At 41.8% G+C, this 19,800-nt stretch overlaps 1 pseudogene; it reads left to right on the top strand.

Moving 5' to 3' along the window:
* Positions 1-11,388: 11,388 nt before the first annotated feature.
* On the top strand, positions 11,389-11,494 carry LOC132648857 (small nucleolar RNA SNORA17; annotated as a pseudogene).
* The last annotated feature ends 8,306 nt before the right edge of the window (positions 11,495-19,800 follow it).

Raw genomic sequence — 19,800 nt, 5'->3', positions numbered from 1 at the left:
GACTGTCTCTGAATCACAACCTTCCCAAGTGTTTCTTGGCTCCTTATCTTTACTCACCCTTAAGTCAGACAGAAGAGAAATACAAAATTGAATCTGGATAATAGTCCCTTCCCAAAATGAGGCTTGAGGTACTCTTTGCAATGCAAGACAGCTCTTTGCAATGGAGACCCTTTTGGATGTGGTAAGATGGCTACATTTTTCCTCTCTGACAGAGAAAACTTTCCTGGTACTTTACCGCAAGAAGATTCTGAGGTAGCCTTCAACCCCACCTCAAACACTGAGAGACTGCTCCTAAGAGACTCTCACTTTCATGCTGGCTCATTTTTCAACCTCCAATCATTTGTTAAAATTTCCATGTGTTAAAAATGTGCAAGCTGATGTCAGCTGTAATTTTCACAATAGCCTCAAGAAATATAAAATGTCTTGGGGTAACTCTAACCAAGCAAGTGAAAAACATGTATGATAATAAAACTTTAAGACACCAAAAAAAAAATTAAAGAAGATACCAGAAGATGGAAAGATCTCCTATGAACATGGATTAATATAGCAAAAAATGGCCATCCAACCAAAAACAATCAACAGATTTTATGCAGTCTCTACCAAAATTCCAATGCAATTCTTCACAAATCTTGAAATAACAGTTTTCAGCTTCCTATTAAAGCACACACACACACACACACACACACACACACAAAACAAGGACTGTTAATCCTGAACAATCAAAGAACTGCTGAAGGGATCACCATCTCTGATTTTAAGTTGTAGTACAAAACTATAGTAATAAAAACAGCATATTGACACAAAACAGACACATCAATCAATGGAATCAAAAGGAAGATTCAGACATAAATCCACATATCTGTGGACACCTGGTTTTTAATAAAGGAGCCAGAAACACATAACAGCATCTTCAACAAATACTGCTGATCAAACTGAATGGCTGCATGCAGAAGAATCCATTACATCACACTTATCACTGTGCACAAAACTCAGCTCCAAATGGATCAAAGACCTCAACAGAAGACCTCAATCAGATACATTGAACCTGATAGCAGAGAAAGTAGAAAATAGGCTTGAATTAATTACCACAGGAGAAGACTTTCTGAACAGAACACCATTATTACAGACATTAAAATCAACAAAATTAATAAGGTGGACCCTCATGACACTAGGAAGCTTCTTTGTGGCAAAGGACACCATCCTTTGGACAAGGTGGCAAACTACAGAATGTAAAAATATTTTTATCAACTACACTTCTGACAGAGGCCTAATTTCCAAAATACGTAAAGAACTCAAAAAGCTAGATATCAAGAAAACAAATAACCCAATTAAAAATGGAGTACAGATCTAAACAGAGAATTCTCAAGATAAGAAACTCAAATGGTTGAGATGTTCAACATCCTTAAGCCATCCGAGAAATGCAAATCAAAACCACTTTGTGATTTCATCTTATACCTGTCAAAATGGGCAAGCTCAATAAAATAAATGATAGCTCATGCTGGTGGAATAAGGGGACACTCTTCCATCGTTGGTGAGAATGCTGTAAAAATAACTTTTATATACCTGTTTTAAATGTTGTCTCGGATGTTTATTTCCTTCATCTGCTAACCTAGGCCTAGGCCTGGAAGCTGCTAGCCTCCATCCAATCTAATCTAGACCTAGAATGTTTTCAGCCTCAGAAACTTACTGCTGAATAAGATCACCCTTTCTAGTTCTTTCTGAACTCTTGCTGGCTGGTTCAACTCAGCTGTTCTCAACTCTGCTGGCTCAAACTCCTCTCCAAGCTGACCGATTCAAACTGACTCCTCTCAGCTTCTGACTGAATTGCTCTGCTTGGCCTCAGACTATAGCAATCTGTTCTAATCTTCTGGCTCCTTCTTATCTGTCTTCATCTGTGTCTAGCTTGTTCTCTCTACAACCTGGATCTGTAAAACTTTCCCACTAAAACTGCCTTCTCTCTCTCCCTCTGAACTGCTCTCTCAGAAATTGTGTCTCTTCTCTCTTCTTATGAGAGTTGGGCATATGCTATCTCTGATTCATTTTGTTAAATCTTTCTCTGATTTGTCACTTTATCTGCCCCTCAATTAGACATCACTTTTAAACATTGGTGCTTCCTTCTACAAACTAAACTCATTGTTTGGCATTAAAGGCATTAAAGGGCATGTCTGCATTCTAGCCCAATCATACAGACCTAGAAAGTTTTTGGATGTGATCAGAGCAGACATGTTGCTGGATAAAATTTCTATACAGAATGCCAAATCATACAGCCACTATGGAAATCAGTGTGGCAGTCCCCAGGAAAATAGGAATCAATCTGCCTCAAGATCCAGTTGTACAAGATTTACTTTTGGGAATATACACAAAGTGTCCTACAAACAGACACTTGCTTAATCATGTTTGTTGCTGCTATTTTCATAATAGCCAGAAATTGGAAACACCTGGATATCTGCTAATGGGTGAATAGATAAAGAAAATGTAGTACATTTATATATTACTTGTTTAAAAAAAATGAAACTCACAGGTAAATGGATGGATCTAGAAAAAAAATCATAGTGGGTTAATCTAGACCCAGAACGGCAAATATGGTTTGTGTTTGCTAACATGTGGACGTTAGCTGTTAAGTCAAAGATAAGCAAGCTACAGTCTTTAGGACCACAATGGTTAGGTATAGCATAAAGAACTATGGAGGATAGATTTCCATAGGGAAGGAAAGTTATAGATTATATGTGTGTGTGTGCTGAAAGTGGGAAGATCATATGGCAATGGAGAGGAAAAAAGGGGATGTTGGGGGAAATATAGGGAAGGACAGCTAAAATTAAGGGCCATTTTAGGGGTCATATGGACACCTAATTATATACTTCCTAATTATATATGAAGGCAATCTAAATGAAATCACTCAATAACGGGGGAGACAGACCCTCAGCTGGACATCTTTCAGCACCAAATGAAGCTTCAGGACCAGGAATGGGTTACATCTAATTGAGTTGTTGGCCACAGGAGGCCCATGGAAATCCTCAAAGAGCCTAGGCTGTTGCAAAGACTACAGGTTGCTCTCCACAAACTGTTGGCAAAGCCCTATTGCTGAAAATAATACTAACACAACTCACTGAACACAGAGAATTTGAGCTGGTGTCTACATAGAGCCTTTACTTCTACTGGCTGGTGTTCTTGGTACTGAAAGGTACTCTACACACTACCAAAGGAGAATTATAAACACCTACCCACCTACAAACCTGCAGTGCTATTCTGCCTGCAAAATATACTAGTATAATGGTGGTACAAATCTGAATGAATAATCAACCAATATCTGATCTGACATGAGGATCATTCTATGAGATGGAACCCATACATACCCAACTCTTCTTGGGTGACCAAGGACTTGAGATTGTATAGCTAAGGGACCTAGAGGAAAAACAAATCCTACTGTGAGAGGACTTAATGTCAAGGAGCCAGCCAGTTCTAACTGGAGTCATGTAGCCTCCATGGACATCAGCCAATCCCAGTCGAGGTCACATAGCTGAGGGGTCTGGAGTTTATGGGCATACCATCCCAGATGGCCCTGATCTATTCTGATTGGGCTGGCTTGATATTTGAATAAGTTGGGACAGATTTAGTGACTATCTGTTTGGCTAATCTGATGCCATTACAGGCTTCTTTTCTTGACTTTGTCTGACTAGGCCTGAGTGTCTGTTCCTCAGAGTTCAGACAAAGAATTCCTGAAAAAGCCACACAATCTGAAGACAATCAATCAGCTTACAGGTCAAGCTGACCAAAGGCTATGCTTATGAATACTTTATGTTATGAACACTTTATGGCCTTGCTCTTCCCAAAGTAAAGCACAGCCAGCCCTAGCCAATCACATTAAAGGTCAGCACATGAGTAAAAGCCAAACATCAGTGAGTCAACAAAGTCCCCAGTAACTAGGGGAAATCCCTAAACAATCAGCCAGTCCTGAATCCCCTTGTACCTCTGTGTCGTTCCTGACCAATTAGTTTAAGAGTTACCACACAAAACCCCTAACTGTCTATAAAAAGAGCCTGTGTATTCACTTCTGGGTCACTATTTTGAAAAGGGTGGTGATCCCAGAATGCTGGTAACTTCTGCAAAATAAATGCTCTTTTGCTTTTGCATGCTACTTGAGTCTGGGGTCTTTCTTCCATGATTCTCAGACTCTAACAACTGTTCTACAAAAGGAATGTATCAATAAAATAATTCCTAACAATATTCTGCTATGCTCATAGATCAGAGCATCGCTCAGCCATCTTCAGAGAAGCTTCCTCTTGCAGCAGATGAGAACAAATGCAGAGACCCACAGCCAGACAATATTCCAAGAATGAGAACCCTCAGACCACTCATCCCTAAATAGGGTTTCTCCATTAAAACCCTCCCCTAAGAGCTCAAGGAACCCTGAAGAAGGGGAAGCAGAAAGAGTGTTAAGAGCTAGAGGGGATGGAGGATACCAAGGAAACAAAGCCTTTTAAACACAGCAGGGCCCTTGTAGGAACTCACAGAGACTGAGGCAGCATACATAGGGAGTCTGCACCAGATGAGGTCCTAGAGCTAAAAAGAGAAGTGCCCCATCCCTAACCCAAAAGCTGTCTCCAACTGATAACCACCCGAAAACGGAAATTTAGTCTTCTCCAAGGGAGTCTCACTGGAGAGACAAACTGCCGCGTGCCCAGCTGTAGATGGTCAACAGAAAATGAACTTAACAGCATCCTTGGAGGTTCCTTGTTTCATAATGTCTCATCAGGGCTATTTTTAAATTTAAATTTTATTTTTTAATTAATTAGTTTTAACCTATAAGTTTTGTGTACATATTATAGCTTCCTATTTTGTGTTTTTATGAGGTGACTGAGTGTGTGAACAAGTGTCCCTATGTCAATATCTGTTTCTTGTGCCCTTTTTTGGACTGCTTTTCTTCTGTTTGTTTGTTTGTTTTTTCTATTCTGATTTGCTTTTATTTGTCTTTTTTTATTATTATTGCTTAGAAGCCTGTTTGTTTTATAAGGTGAGAGAAAGGGCTAGAATAAGTCCTGGAGGCTGAAAATGTTCTAGGCCTTGGTTAACAAATGGAGGCTGGAAGCTAAAGCCTTCAAAGTTCCAGCTTGCATAAGATTCGATTGTGTGAAGGCTAGAAGCTTCCAGGACTAGGGATGGTTAGATAGAGACACTCTGAACTCAGCCCAAGCCATTAGTAAACTTTGGTTATGGCTCTCATCTCATCTGCTCTTATGAGGGAATTTTAAAAAATTACACTGGAATATATACACAACCAAATAAAAAAAAAGAGAGTGATCAATTTAGATTAAAAAAAGGCACTTTTGATAATTATTCACACATTATCATTCATTTTAGGGATAGGAATTTGCAGACTATGTTTTAGGTGTAGAAATCTATTTCATATACAAAGCTTGCACATATTATATACAATATTTGTTTTTTTACAAACTTTTTATTGATTTTCTTTTTGTCAATGTCACATCATGTATCCCAATCCCATTTATCTCCCTTCCCCTTCATATCTATCCTCTGCCCTTGCAACACGACCCCCCCCCAAAAAAAACCCTCATCATGGAAGCTGTAGTGTGTCACAGTGTGTCCCACAGTGTACCTTTGTGTTCACACATCTTTCCTTGCAAATGCTCATTGCAATGAGTCATTGGTCTGGTTCGACGCTTCTGGCTTCTGCTACACTATCAATACAGGATCCTCATTGAGACTTGTCTCAGATATCCTGTTGTTGCCCTGTGTCATGGAGATCCTGCAGCTTTGGATTTATAGGACCAGCCTCTTCATGTGCTCCAGCAGTTCTTAGATGGAGTAGGCCAACTCAAAGTCCCAGATCTGGGCCTGGGTGGAAACTGAGTCGGTCAGCCCACCAGCTCTCCCACTCTCACACCGCAAGGGCCGGCACTGCCCAGGCTAGCTCATCCAATGCCACATCCGGGAAGAGGCAGGGCCAGATCTCCCACTCTCATGGCCTTAGAGCAGGCTCACCTGCATCTTCACCACCACAACCAGCTCTAGTGTGCTACCCAGAGAAGGCGCAGGGCTTGCTCTACCAAGAGCTACAGCAGGTGAGGGGCAGGGGCAGCTCTCCTGCTCTCATGATCCCAGAGCGGGCTCTCCCATTCACTGCAGGTGGTGTGGGCCAAAGGGGCGGGGGAGGGCATCTCTCCCAAGCCCATGCCACTGCGTGTCAGACAAGTGGTGGGGCTGGCTTACCTGTGCACCCGCCACCAGGGCCAGAATACACGTTACAAAGATGAAAAAGAACTTTCAAAAGAAGTCTCATTTTAGTCAACATATTTGATTGCACAGGAAAGCTAAGAGAATCTAACAACCACAGGCATACTTCATTAGAGAACCTCAATGCTGTCAGATACAAGATCAATATAAAAATTATTTCTATTTTTACACTCAAGAAATAGGTATTGGAAAAGATAATGATGCAACAATGGATATAAAATTATAAAGAGCTTAGAAAGAAATAATACCCATTAGACCAGCAAATTTAATACTGACATTTCTCAACTCACTAGGAGGCTTACATTCCAATAAACCTATTGTTAAGATGAAAATACTCGAGGCTAAAAATGCATTCCATGCACTAAACATCATGCTTAGCAGTGGAGCACATTGGAGGATACTGGTTGATTACCTTTTCAGTAGTATGGATTCTAGATGCATGGCTTACTGCTGCTACCAGCACCTCAGAAGAGTGTTGTGCTGTATGCTAAAGAGTGCTAACCCAGGAAGATATCAAAATACAAAGTGTGGCTCCTACTGAATGGATATCGATTTTGTACCATTTTGAAGCTAGGGAATCATAACTAGAAGCATTGTGAATTGGGGACCAACCGTCTGTATTCAATAACACAAATGCACAAAGAAAGAACTTTCATAAACTAGGGATGGGAAAATAAATGCAGACAACTGTTTCAGGGAGCAATTTGATAACATTTACTACAGAGGAAGATGTGCAAATGTCACTACTGGTAATTTCTCTTGGAGGTCTACTTTCCAGAGAAAATTTAGCACACATGCTCAAGGATACATGTACAAAAGCAGTCACTGCTGCCGCTTTTTAAAGCAATAAAGATTTGAGAACAAAGTAAATGATTATCAGCAGGAGAATGTTATGTTTACACAGCAATTGCAATGAATGAATGAACTAAGTCTATAAGCATCAATTTCTGCGGGAAAGGGATTGTCAGAGAACAGTGTTTAATGCACACTTTGAAAGCCTACAATCCCACGCTGTATGGATACATGCATATGTAACAAAGTATTACATAGGAAAGTGATAAACACGGAATGCCAGCTCATGATTCCGTCCAGCATAGAAGAAGAAATGACACAAGGAGGACCTCTTCATATTCATCCTTCTCAAACCTGATCAGAAATGAGGATGAGAAACTGTCAATGTTTCATAGAGCTGTTATGAGGTTATTTATTTTTTTAATATTCTGAGTACTTGGTATATTTTGTAATATTTTCAAGGTGGAAATAGTCATAGAGAAAGTCTAATTGTTTTGGGTTTTGTTTTGCTTTATTTTAATCTCATAGGCCATGATAAGCTTGTAGACACCAGCATTTTTGCCAGATGGACATTTCAACTTTTCTTTCTTAGTTCTTTATCTCTTCTTTAGGAGTTAGGATGAGGTCATAGCTTCATAATCAGCAGAGTGGCACAATTTAAGTGTCCCTACAATGTACAAATTTTCTGTGGTAAACACCATGGCTAAAAACCACTTGAGGAGAAAAAGGGGGTTATTTGGCTTACAGGTTGCAGTCCGTCATTGAAGGAAGCCAGGGCAGGAACTCAAAGCAGGGACTTTCTTGAACAACCTCCCCAGGGTGGCACAACCCGTACTGGGCTGGGCATTCTACACCAATCAAGAAAATGCCACACAGAGATGCCTACAGGCCCATTTAATGAAGGTAATTCCCCAGCCGAAGAGCCCTTTTCCCAGGTAAATCTAGGTTGTTATTTTTCACAAGAATTACCAGAACACTCTGTATTTATTTGTGGTACCCCATTTTTAATGAAAGAAGTTAAGACATCTGTTCTCTGGCAAAGAGACAATAGGGTGATGGTGAGACTGCAAAGATGGAGGGTTGGGGGAGTTACTGACTAAACTTTTACTTATTTGACTGAAAAGATTCATCCTTTCAAGCTTTTTCCTGACTTCTTTCTCATACTCAGTGGAAAAGTGCTGCTACCTGGCAACTCCTCAGTCCTGTTTTTGAGGATATGTTGATTTATCCTCATTTGAAAAAGCTTCCCCCCCACTTCCTTTCTTTGCCTAGAACTTCGTTTATCTCACAGCATATGCGCTCGCCCACTTTACCTTCGCCTGATAATTCTAAGCAAGCCCTGCTCTTGTCTCCACTTTCCTCTACCCCAAGCTTGTAGGCAGCTTTGTCCTCATCATATTTTCAAAAGAGAACTAATTTGGTTCGGAGTACAAAGGCATTGTCATCTTGTGAAACATCCTCACTTCCATGTAGGTAGCACAGGGCAATTCTTGATTTAAAGACCCAGTGTTCCCAGCTCACCGTCTTCTCTAGGTACAATTCATTTTTGCCCTGTTCTGTGCTCAATATTTCTGCCCTTGATATTTTCAGTGAACAGAGACCTATGATTAAATATAAGGAGTATATGTTCTTTTATATGTGAGTCATCCTTTGCTATCTACATTATCTTCCACTTTTCTCCCCCAAAGACTTTATAAGAGAGAACAGAAATTACTGTCCTCTTTTACTCCTGCAAAGACCAAGGCATAAAATCATCCACTTCTTAGAGTTCGTCAACTGCGGAAGACTTTAATTGAAGCTAGTAGAAGCAGAACAGTCAGCAAGGGAAGTTGCAAGCCATCATGGTGTCAGACACGGCTAATTCCATGCAAAAGAGCCTTCTTCGCCAGGATCTGTTCAAGGATTTCCATGGAAGCAGGTGGGTTTGAGTGTTTTTCTTGTACAACAAAGATTTGCTTCACTACGTGGTGTGCTGGCTAGTTCTATGTCAACTTGACACCAAGCTGAAATCATCTGAGAGGAAGGAGTCTCACTTAAATTGCTTCCATAATACTGGGTTGCAGGCAAACCTTGTAAGGCATTTTCTTAATGGTGAGTGGTACCATCCCTGGGCTGGTAGTCCTGGGTTCTGTAAGAGAGCAGGCTGAGCAAGCCATGAGGAGCAAGCCAGTAAGCTGTGCCCTCCATGGCCTTTGTACCAGCTCCTGCCTCCTGCCCTGTTTAAGTTCCTGCCTGGACTTGCATCAATGATGCATGGTGATATGGAAGCGTAAGCCAAATAAACCCTTTCCTCCTCTACTTGCCTTTTGGTCATGGTGCTTTATTGCAGCAGTAGAAACCCTGACTAAGACACATGAGCAGAGAGTTTTTCACTTAGGAAAAGCAGAACCTGGGAGAAAAACTCAGGGGCTTTTCAGCGATCTCAGAAGGAGAAACTGGAGACAACCAGAGGTGAAAAGGACAGAAAGGAGGTGGGAGGGAGAAGGAGGGAGTGACAGAGAAGGAGAAAGTGTGAAATCATTTGCCCCCAATTTATCTTTATGAAAATTTGCCATGTGAAAATACCCACTTGAAAATGAGATAAATAAAGAAGTAATTATTTGCATTACAAATTAACTTTTCACTTCAAAAGAGTACTTACCACAGGTGTGAGTCTGTGATGTCAGACTTTAGAAAAGAGTATGAATTGGGAGAGGTGGGAGATTTAAACAATAAACTCTTGGCTATAATATAATGGGAAGTAATTCAAGTGATGAAGGGGAAGATAGATCAAGAAAGAGGCGACAGTACAGGGAGTTCTCTGCAGAGCACGGGCTTTGAAAGGGACATGAACAAAAGGCAGAGGGGATATTATGGATAAGTTTCAACACACACACACAAAAATCTACCATGCACCTTCAAGAACAGCATGAAGGAGGACAAACTCAGGAAAAAGCAGAGCTATACAAGCAGAGCTGCTTTGCTTAGGGAAAAGGAGAAGCCCAAACACGGAATGACTCATATTTTGAGTAAGTAGTGTAATGTCAACAGACTGTAAGAGTTTGTACATTTCCATTTGTTTGTTTTGCTTATGAATTCTCAAAGGTGCAAAAGATGGTTTTAACAAAATGGGGAAGATGGTGTTTCTCTTAGAGAGAGAATGTATTTGTGTAGAAGGCGTACATCAATATTAACTCAGTTGCAAAAGGGACAGAACTCTTTAGAACCTAGTCATCCAAGACAGAGGACTTGGGTGCTACCAGACCAAATTTGAGATGAAGGTAGTGAAGGACAGACCCAGAAAAGGGACAGAACTTGGAATACGGTGACCTGAGGCTCTTTTCTAGTTGTCCCTCTGCTCACATCTTAGATAATTCCACTAAAATTTATCAGTTGCTTGTATACGTGGATTTCTTGTGGAAGTGGAAGGATCTCAGCCCAGTTCCCTTAGGGAACATGAGAACAATGAAAACCAAGTCTCTGAGATAGTAGCCAGAGGCAAGGGACACAGGACACAACATGTTCAGTTCCTGTGGTACTGTGACTCAGATAGATTGTAGACACAAATGAGGAAAGATTTATTTGGGGTCATGGTTTCAGACGGTCTCAGTTCACCATGGTGGAGAAAGTACAGAGGAGTCCATGCTGGTAGGTAGCCCGTGGCAGAGTTTACTCTCATAACAGGGGACCATGAAGGGAGAGTGTGCTGGAACCAGGTGGTAGGGGATAATCTTCAAAGGCTTGTTGCCCCTAGTGTCCATCTCCAGCACATAGGCCTGTCTCTAAAAATTCCACAGCCTTCAAGATAACGCTGCTAGCTGAGGATCAAACATTCACATCATGAGCCCATGCAGGGCATACAAGTTTTAAATGGTTAACAGTTCATTTCCGGTTACCAAGGATGGCAACCACCTCATAACAGGCAACCACAACAGGCATTTAGCCAAGCTTCAGGAGTTCCATCATCTAAACAGTCTCAGCAACACCTGAAAGCCCCAAACTCAATCCCTTCTAAAATTCAAGGCAAACATAAAAGCTCTTTAGGTGTATTTGTTTTATTTTTATGTGGTTGAGTGTTTTGCCTGCATGTATGTATGTATATCATGTGTGTGCCTGGGACCCACGAAGGTCAGAAGAGGACATCAGATACCTTGGAAATGAAGTTATGGTTGGATGGTAGTCAGCAAATGGGTGTTGGGAGTCAAACCCAACCCCTCGGTAAGAGCAAGCACCTTTAACTGCTGAGCTCATCTTTCCAGCCCCAACAAGGCACACTTTCAACCGTGAGACCCAGGAACAGCCAAAGGAAACTTACATAATTCCAGTACATAATGGTGTACAAATGAAGCAAAAATTTCCATTCTACCTGCCCCTAGAGATGTTTCAGTTATGACTGCTGTGTCACACGTGCATCGGTAGGTGGCAGAGAGGAGAGAGGAAATGGCTATGTTCGGTGTTCTAGCCTAACATTCCCTGAAAACAGTGAGCCTGAGATGGCCACCAGTTTGGTGCCACAGGACCCAGACAGGGAGCCAGCCTGAGATGACCACCAGCCTGATGCAGACCATGCCCAAGGTGACCTCTGCCTGGCACCATAATGCAAGAATGGGGCATAGCACTCCTGAGATCGCTCCTGGGTGAACCCAGACACTCAGAGACCGTGGGTACCACTAAGAGGAGCAAGTAAGTGGTAGAAAATTGGAAGGGAAACAGAAGTGTGTGGGCACAATGAAAAGAGGCAGAACTGAAGAAGGGGGTGAGAAACAGCCTGATGTGAGTAGCTAGTGATGCCACCGGAGACCATGGTGGGGTCCTGCTCTGTGCTGTTGCTGGGGGCCACATCTGATTCTTTGGCCCTGCAGCAGCAGGGGTCTGTTGCCACCAAAGGCCAGGTGGATGTCCCTGGTCTGGGCTGCCTGCCAGGGACATGTTGATGTCTCAGGGCTGTACAGAACTGGCCCCACCCCTCACCCGGGCGTTGTGGGAGAACTGGCCCTGAGGGCATGAGAGCAGGAAAGCTGATCCCATCCCTAGCCATCTTCAGTACTTGGGAGAGAGGTCGCATTTTGAAGGGGTGAGCTACACCCGTGCAGTGGCAAGGATGAGGAAGAGATACCCTCCTCCACTCTTGCCTCCATCACTAGCAGCAGGCAGGAGACCTGGCCCTGGGGGTCACGATAGCAGGAGAGCTGTCCCTGCCCCTCACCTGCTGTGGCACTGGGGAGAGGAGGCCCTGCCCCTCACCTGGTCAGCACAGTAGAACCGACCCTAATGGCGATGGCACATGTGAGCTGGCTCCCGAGGGTGTGAGCGTGAATGAGCTGGCCTCACAATTTGTCTACTGTGTGGCAGGGTGGGCAAGAGAGAGATGCCTTCTGCCTTCCTTGCCCCTTGCCACCCCTAGTAGTCAGGAGAGCTGGTCCTTTGGGTCATCAGAGCAGAAAAGCTGTTCCTGTTATCACCTGCTGCAAGACTCTGGAGAACTGTCCCACCCCAATATCTACCCCCTCTATGAACTGCTGAAGTATGTAAAGGGCCTGGGCTGATCTTACAGATCCAAAACTACAGGATCTCCATGACACGGGGAACCTCTCCTGGGCAGCACAGTAGAGCTGGTCCTGGAAGTGGGGGTTGCAGGTGGGCCAGCCCAGAGAATGTGAGAGCAGGAGGGCCAATAAGCTGATCAGCTCAGATACCTCCCAGGCCTGGATCAGGGCTTTGAATTGGCCCACCCCAGTATCTACCCCATCTATGAACTGCTGAAGTACTCAGGGGCTGGTCCTACAGATCCAAAACCACAGGATCTCCATGACACAGGGCAACAACAGGATATCCAAGAGGGGACCCAGTGAGGTTCCAGTATTGATAGAGTAGCAGAGGCCAGAGGCCTTGTACCAGATCAACGAGTCATTGCAATGAGCATTTGCAAGCAAAGAAGGGTGGACAAAAGGATATACTGTGGGAGGGACACACTGACAGACTACAACTTCCATGATGAGGTTTTTTTTCTCTGATGTAGGGAGGTTGCAAGGGTGGAGGGTGGGTACAAGGGGAGATGAGCAGGATTGGGGTGCATGGTGTGAAATTCACAGAGAAGCAATCAAAAGTTAAAAAAAAAATCCCATTCTAAAATGAAGGGAAATTGGACCAAAGCAAGAGTGAAACCTATGAGAGCAAACACCAGACATTCCGTCTCCCTGCCCAGCTCCCTGCCCAGGGAGCAGGATGTCATTAAGTGGACTCCAGTAGACATGGCAGTCCTGCCTTCTAAGGTGCTCCTACCTGTAATATACATGACCGTTCACCTAGGCTGGCTTCTCTCAGTGTCTACCCACAACTTTCTTTAGCAAACATATGTGATCATTTAGCATCCCTCAAAACCCTCCAATTTCTATTGCAACTTAAGCTTTACACTGATAACTTCATATACCAGCTTCTCAGGGGCTTTCTGCAGGGAATTTGTACCCTGCTATGCACTGCTTGACCTCACAAGTATTCTCTTCTTTTAAGGACACAAATATTAGCCTATAATAACCTCATTATTATGACCTAAACTTATTCCTAGTTGTGTCCCTATAGGTCCTATATCCAGGTATGGTTAGATTGTTGGTTAGGGCTTAGCATATGAGGTTTTTGGGGAGACACAAATGAGTTTCTAACATACTCCTCTATGGTCATTCATTGTTAATTCAGTTTCTGCTTCCTGCCCAAGTCAACTACTGTATTATTTGTCTCTATAGATTTGTCTTTTAGGGTACATTTCACGCAAATAGGACTGTGTAATTCACCTCCCCCTTTCTGCTAGAGATGGAATGTTTGTCTCTATGCACAGCAGACAAACACCCTACTGAACTGTCTCCTCAGCTCCTGTGTTTCTCTTTGTTGTTTGTTGTTTTGAGACAAGGTCTTGCTATGCAGCCAAGGCTAGTCTTGAACTTATTGTGTAGCCTAGGCTGTTCTCAAACTTCTGCCTCAGTCTCCTGAGTGCACGGATTCCAAGCGTTTGCTGCCATATCTAGCACCTATACATGGTTGTATCTTGTTTCTTCCACTTAGTGTAAGTTTATCCTCTTGCTGTCTAGTTATCTCAGAGCTGTTTGTCTAAAACACTTTTACTTATAAGCTGTCTTTGTTGAGATCAAATCTATATCTAGTTTTATATGCATATCTACATTTCTCTCTCTCTCTCTAAATTTTGGACTTGTAGTAGTTTTTTTCCCAGCTTGTATATCTGTATGCAAATACCATACTACTTGGTAACTTCATTATTTTTTTATAGTGAACCCAGGCCTGTGCCCACTCACTAGGACAACATTCTATGATCCCATAGAACACATCCTCAGCCTTTGAGTTTTTGAATTCTTGTTAGTCTGAGCTGTCCTCAAACTCACAATCCCCTTGCCTTGGACTCCTGAGTGCTGTAGTCCTACCAACAGGAATGTAGCACCAGTCTGGCTAATAAATGTAACTTACAGTAAATTTTGAAATCAGGGAGTGAGAATTCTCCAACCATCATCCTCCATTTTTGGAAATGATTAGTTTTTTTCTGTCTCTATGGATTTACCTATTCTGGATATTTCTTCTTTTTAAAATTTGTTTTGGCTAGTCTGGGTTTTTTTTTGCATTTCTATATAAATTTACAATCTGCTTGTACAATTTTTTTTTTAAAGAAGAAAAAGCCTCCTGGAATTTTGAGAGACATTGCATAAGTATATATATCAACTCGGAGAAAAATGTCATCTTGACATGTTGAGTCTTCCAATCTGAGGCTATGACATGTTAAAGGTCCTCATCCTTTTTGATTTGTTAATTTTTCATATTAAAAGTTTTAATTGATATAAAGCTAGTCATTTTAAAGTGAATAATTCAGTAACACTTAACAACTTACTGTATCATGCAACCACTCCAGAGGACATCAGGCACCCACCCATCAAGCAGTTAGCCCTCACTCTCTTTTCCTTCCATGCTTGGAATTACCAGCCTCCTTTTTTTATCTCTGTGAATTTATCTATTCTGAATATTTAATAAGAATAAAATTATAACAGATGTGATTTGTGTATCTGGCTTCTTGAATTAGTTTAATGTGTTTATCCATATTGCACCATGAACCAATACTTTATTCCTTTGTATTGAAAAAATGAAAATTACTTTGTGACCTCCTGGAGATTATAGAGCATTCTACTAAGCTCTCGTAGGAAGGGACACCAACAAGATTCCTGGTGCTCTTGTTTCTAGAGTCTACTATATAAAGAAAATACAACAAAGTTGTATAAACGGTCCACTGCAGTGGATGCTGGTATGTGTGCATCCTAGATTCATCTGGGCATTTGTTCTAGTTGTTAAGAATGGAATAAGAACTTTCAACTGAAGAGAGCCTCTCCCTAAGTCACACTGGCTCTTTGGAGGTAGTTGTTGTCTAGTGACTGGCTGATATCAAGGATGGTCTACCTATATCATCATTCCCCACGGGATTCTTCTATGTGCTCTTCAATCATAGAGTTCTGCTCTTCTCCTGCTTCTTCCACCCCGTTATATGTGTTGATCCCTAAGTCATAGCCTATTAAACATCTCCATTCTCTATGCAAATTTCCTTTTCAGAATTTCAATACAAGCCCTACAAAGTCAATGCAATTTGAGTTGGGTCATTAAAAATTGAATATTCCAATCATGAGGGATAATGAATCCATGGCACTGTGAACTGATTCAACAACATTTAAAGGATTATAACCTACTGAGGTCTTGTAGTTTTAGAGAAACTAATAAAATGTCTATTTTCAAAGGAAATCAACCAAGATAGGCAGTGCAAAGAGAATGCTTCTTGAATTAGAGCTGGAAGAATTGAAACTCAATCTAACGTAAGGAAGATGGAACCTAAAGACTGGTTTTAAAAGGAGGCAGATTTTGGCTGAATGATGGCAGGATTTTTTAAATATAAATTTTAAAAATGGTATCATTTTATTTTATGTGTTTGGGTGTTTTGCCTGTGTGTAGATCTGTGCATAACTTACACATCTGGTTCCCATGGAGGCCAAAAGAGGGCATCAGTTACCCGGAAACTAGAGTTACAAATCGTTATAAGCCTCTATGTAGAGCTGAGGGTCAAAATCTGGTCCTCTGGAGACAGAGCAAATGCTCTTATCTGCTGAGCTCTCTCTCCAGACCTGGCAAAAAAAATTTTTTTAAAGGACAACTTGTCACATGTCTTGTGAAGTAATGAAACAGCTCCTTAGTACAGATGGCTGATCACAGATCAGAAATGTTAAAGGGAGGATTTCTACCCCAAGAACTGGAATACAGTCCTTTTCAATTCTCAGAGCTCATGATTATAGCTTGCGATAAATTACAAGCTTTTTAAGGGTCTTAATGTGGTGACTCGTGGAATCCGCTCAACTGTAATGCAAGACTCAGTTTTGTCAGTTTTTCTTAAAGACAACAACAACAAATAGCCTCCATCATTTTCAGTCTGTCTAGAGTAGCATGGCACAGAACAGGATAAAAACAGGATATTTTCATGTATCTTGCCCACCCACAATGAGTTTGCTCTTCAATTTCCCCCTTTCAGACACAGAGAAGCAAATGGTTGATTTTGAATTATCTTTGACTTTTATTAATAAGCATGTTTACAGGTTTTAAGGGCTTAGCAGATAATTTATATCCTTCTACAAATAGTTTTAGCTTGTATTATCATAGTCTTAGGAATTCAGGCTAGACACTTTTACTAAAAATAAAGTTGAACTCTGGGAAGTTTACAGAGTTGACCCAGACCATGGAGGGACTGTATGCCAGGGATGAAATCCAACCTCTTATATTATGGATGATAAGACCTTCATACCTATATCCAAATTTATCCACATCCCAAATCTTCTTTCTTTGGGACCACTCTCATCATATTTCATAGGCTGAATTGTATTTCCCAAAAAGCAAAGCTAAAGTCCTAAACTCTGGGACCTATAAATGAGTCGATTTTAAAATAGAGTGTTTGCAGATGTAACCGAGTTAAGATAAGGTCATATTGGGTGAAGACAGCCCTAATCCAATGATTTATAAAAGGAAAATTTAGACCCAGACATAATGCTATAAGAAGTTGGAGGTGGAAACTGGAGTTTTATTGCCAAAAGCTAAGGAACAAATCAGGGGGATTGTCAGTAACTGTTAGAGACTAGGAAGAAGTCAAAAGGATCTTTCTGTGGAGCCTTCAGAGAAAGCACAGGCCTACAAGTGCCTTAACTTCATACCTCAGGCCTCTAGATCTGTAAGTTAATACAGTCCATATTGTTTTAAGTCGCCCAGAATGTAAATTCCTTGTCACAGCAGCCCTGAATATTAGTGTCCCAAATACCAGACCAGAAGAGATGGAGTGAGAAGATGGGTTGGCAGAAAAGGGCACCATGAGGGACAAAGCCAGGCAGTTTTGAGGAATATATATGTGTTCCACTCCTCATCTGCTGATGATGAGAGGAATAAGGGACACAAAGCAGACTTCACCAAAGAAGTTTCTGACATCATCAACTTGAGCGTTAGGGCACAACCTGCTTGAGCAGGTGGCTGTCTGAGGAGAAATGGGGCCCTGTCAGGTGCTACCCATTCATCCAGCAGTCAGACTGCAAAGTCAGCCCAGTATCCTGGGTATGTTTAGGGAACAAAAGACAAGACAAAGAAGATTGTGTGGTGATGGTCCGGTGAGGTTGGAAAGATTATGCCAAATGACTTGAGGAAGAGGATCTGGATAGGACATTAGCCAGGTAGGGATGAAAGCTGAGAAGTAAATAGTAAGAACAAATCCAAGGATGACAATGACTTTTTGCATTTTCTAGGGCTTTCTAGTTGATGAAGCCCTCTGCTCTGGTTGGACCATTTGTGTCTCCTGCAAAATTTATGCCAAGATGTAATTACCAAGGCAGCAGTAGTAAGGTCTTTAAGATGTAACTAGGCCATGAGGGTCCTGCCCCTATGAATGGAATTAATACCTTACAAAATGGCTGGACAGAACCAGAGTGGTTGGAAAAAAGCCCCTCACCTTTTCAGTGTGAAGACACATTTGTCCCATTCAGAGGATGAAGCAATAAGACACTGTCTTATACACAGATACTGAGCCCACCCAGGCAACAAATTTGCTGGTGCCTTGATCATAGGTACTTCCAGTCTTAAGTACTGTGAGAAAAATACATTTCTATCACTTATAAATTATTCAGGATGCAGTCTTTTGCTATAGCAACATGAATAGACAAAGAGAGCTACTAACTAGCGATTTTTAGCTAACCTTCAAATGCTCTCAGAAGAAAGACCAGGGCTTTAGGTCTCCATTGTTCTCAGGACTATTATATCACTCACCTAAAGTCACTTGCCCATGCTAGTACTAGAACTTCAGCCCTTGCTTCATGTCTGAACACTGTGTTTCCCAGAAGGTGCTTAAAGCCAACATGGAGTCATCCCTGCTTCTGCCTGAGGGCATGATCATCCTTAGCCGTCTGCAGTTTCTCCTCCCAGGAACAAGACTCTACCCAAAGCAGAAACTCACTGCACAATGCTGGAGACAGATGATTAATTGGGGTGAGAGTGATGGTACAAGTGGTCCTGGGTCTTGTGGTTGGCCTGGACTCTCGGGTTCTGCCTCTGCCAGCCATGTACCACAGAGATGAGCTGACAATGGCATCACCTGCGCTGAGTCTTTGTGTCAGGAGGTAGTCATGGCAACTCACTTGCTTCCTCAGCTGATGAGTAGACAATTAGGTAGAATGGAGGAATCAAGTTAATTGCCTGTCATCTCTTCTCTGCTCCCTGTGTATTGATTCAAATTAAGCTTTTCCAGTCTTCTAATGTCAGCAGATACCAAATGATGAGAAGCACAGACCTGGGAGCCAGGATCTCCAGCAAATAACTATTGCAAATGACACTCTTAACCTTTCTGCCTCTCTGTGTGTTTCTGACCCGAGCATTCACAAAAACAAATCTCTTTGACTGACCTCCCTTGATTTCTGATCCAAAGTCTCTGAGCTGCCTAATGGTAACCCTTTCTGGTATCAAGTCCATTCAACTAGGCATTCTCTCTTCTTTAGTAAGAGATAAAAGAATTCAGAATAAAGCCTGTATTTGTTGAAACCCAGAGTAGCACGGGAAGAATAGGTACGTAAATCAGTGGTGGGCACTCCACAGTGTCTGTGGCACACATGGTAGTCTGGGCTCTAAGATCTAGATGTATTATGTGACAACTGGCAGCATAATCAGCTCAGCTGCTGCTGGTTCTATCCCTAGATGAAATCTTGAAAAATGAGGCCCCTTCCTTGCCCACCCATCCCTTCAGCTTCGTTTCTATAGTCGGATGTAATTTTTCTTTGCATTTGCTTCTATGATCTTTGCTTGTTCTGATCTTTGTGTTACAGGGGACTTACTCTGTCTGAAATATCTTTTCTACATTTTAAAAATCATCTCAACTCTGACAGTATTTGTTCAGGAAGTCATCTCAAAACTGAATTTGCACTACCAAATACCCAGAATCCTACATTTTAAAAACAGACAATAAGCAGGTTAGCACTACATATATAAATTATCCCCTTACTGGACCCTCTTGAGGAGGGTGGGGCTATGTTTTCCTGGCCAGTGCTTCTTGGTACCCAGCACAGTGACTGACATGTAAGAAGATGATAAACTAGCATTTATTGAATAAATGGTTGATTAAGAACATGGGTAATGAAGTATTAAAGGATGATGCTCTAGAAGAGGGAAATATTTGCTTATTTGAGTGAGCCGAATGATGAGTGGAATATATTAATATTTCTG

This window comes from Meriones unguiculatus, chromosome 17 (genome assembly GCF_030254825.1).
Source record: "Meriones unguiculatus strain TT.TT164.6M chromosome 17, Bangor_MerUng_6.1, whole genome shotgun sequence".
In the NCBI taxonomy this organism is placed as follows: Eukaryota; Metazoa; Chordata; class Mammalia; order Rodentia; family Muridae; genus Meriones; species Meriones unguiculatus.
This window is presented reverse-complemented; position numbering and strand designations above follow the sequence as displayed.